Here is a 2,556-nt window from a genome sequence, read left to right on the forward strand (position 1 = left end):
ATTAAGAACACATGTATAATATAATTCATCAACATATACAGAAATATTTTATGATCACATCGTCAGTCATAAATAAAATCTTGATGCATGCAAGCAGGTTATTTATATGCAACCGGAATATGCAATGACAGAATAGAAATAAAATGCACCGATCGGATGTCTGAAGCAACGTCTCGAAAGGATAGTAAAAGTGAGCATGCCTCAGTCGGGCGTCTTAGCGACACCACGTAAGGGGCTTATAAAGTAAATAAAATAACAAGCATGCCACAGTCGGGTGTCTGAGCGACGCCACATAAAGGGCTTATATGAAAATGAAATAACGAACATGCCACAGTCGGGCGTCTGATGGATACCACATAAAGGGCTTATATGAAAGTGAAATAGCAAACATGCCACAGTCGGGCGTCTGAGCGACACCACATAAGGGGCTTATTTGAAACATAATCATAGTGAATATCCAGGAGGTGGTACCGTCCCAGGGATATTCCTTATTTCAAACAATGCAAACGGTTAGTCAATAATGATAACAATCATAACCATCATATATCACATGTCATCATCAATATTCGAGTTTAGTGGTTTCTCCTCCGAAGACCGACACTAAGAGCGACACTTGACCCATCCCAGACTGTAATTCTTAACCATGGACACGGCTATTCGAATAGGTTTAATATCTCTGCAGAGAGTGTACTCTTTACCCACGAGTAACGGATTCCTTTAGTCCATCGGACTAATTCCGTCTACGGTCTTTTAATTGAAACACACCTGACTTGCACACACCAGCTTTTACTCGTGTCTGGAATCACCCATGACACCTGTTAAGCAAAACTCTAAGTGGGGAGGCTACAACCTCGCGTAGCATGGGATCAAATTTCTATCGCGCGCTCTAAGGGGTGCCCCCCTCTCGGTCCCAAGCGGATACACCCATGCCCCCGGACCAGGTGGCATGCCTACCGGCTACAACCGATATCTTCCACCATGGCCTCTCTGTACGGTGTGTGCCAAGACAAGGGTTAACAACTTACTGAACCATACCCCACCTACGGTAGGGACCAGTGGCAGTACGAAACAAGTATGGGGGTTACCGGAACAAGACTCGGTCTATGGCCGACTCAGGAGGCTTATGAGTTCCCTGCATGACATGTATATCAAATATATTTCAACCGACGAAATCACCACCCATTATACCTTACTATGCCATACCGGACATAACCGTCCCGACGGGGACCGGCGACAAGCTCACTCCTACCCAAGGCAGAGGCTTTCCCGGATTCCTTTCCGGCATGCATGCAAGGCACATGAGGATGCTTACCATCACAAGTATATTCATTTCCAACAGCGAGGAAATCACTAATATGCATTCATGCAAATGATCGCATCATCACATAAAATAACGAGTTCTCCGAAATAAGGTGGTGTTATAATCGTGTCAACCAACACATCAAAAATATTATGCCAGGGTTCAAGATGCTTGCCTTCATGGTGTGGAAAGGCAGGGTGCACTCCAAATCTTTTGAAAGGTTTCTTCTCTTCAAAAATCCTATTTTCAAAAATATGTAAATAACACATATTTCAAAAACAGTACAAAAAAGTTGTTTGGAAAATTTTCAAATAAATCTTAAAATAAACTAGACAGAATTTGAGAGATGTAGGAAAAAGAATCAATTCATTTGGAGTTATATTTAAAAAGTTATAGACAGTCAAAGCTCTGGTCAAAATCTATTTTTAAAAGAAAATCCAGAAAAGAAAACGGTTCGAATGGAATTACGCTTTCGCACAGAGGAGACGTACTTGAGCCTTTACGCCTCCACTTATCCAGCGTGGGCAGCGCGTGAGTCACTGACAGTGGGCCCGGGGGACCCACTGGTCAGGTTTGACCAGTCCACGCGCGCGCCGTTTCCTTCGACCGAACAGAGACAGTGCTCCGGCGATCGCCGCCGGCGAGCGGAGGCATCTCACGAGGGTCCAAGGATAGGGATGGATCCGCAAGGTCAAGGCGGTCCTTCCGGTGGTCTACTTGCCGGCGGGGACGGAGTGAGTCATCGGCGGCGAGCTCCGCGGCGGCCGGTGGCTTCGGGAGTGTTGGGGGTTTGAACTCCGGTGGCTATCGATCGTGTTAGAGGTGCTGGACGGGTTCGCAAGGGTGAGAGGAGGAGGTTGGTGGCACTGGTTGGACTGGAGGGGCTCGGCTCGCGACGAATCGGACTGAAACATGGCGGCGGCCGAACCGGCCGGAGTCGGGGAAGACGACTTCCCTCCGACGATTGTGGGCTGAGGGGGTGCCATGGGGGTGGCCTGAGGTTGCCTGCATGCTTGAATGAGCTCGGGGGCCTCCTTATATAGCGCGACGAGGTCGGTTTGCGGCGGCCGGATAAGAACGACGGCGGACCGCCTTCCTGTAGTGGCAGGGCGTCGTGGCGGCGACAAGCGCTAGGGGACACGCTTGCGGATGAGCACGCACTGTTCCAGGAGGCAGGTGGCAAGCGCTGGCGGCTTGGGCAGCGCTGGCTAGCGCAGGAGCGGTCGGGCGGCGGTGGCGGCTAGCGGCTGGCCTGC

The sequence above is a fragment of the Triticum dicoccoides genome, chromosome 1A (genome assembly GCF_002162155.2).
Source record: "Triticum dicoccoides isolate Atlit2015 ecotype Zavitan chromosome 1A, WEW_v2.0, whole genome shotgun sequence".
Classification (NCBI taxonomy): Eukaryota; Viridiplantae; Streptophyta; class Magnoliopsida; order Poales; family Poaceae; genus Triticum; species Triticum dicoccoides.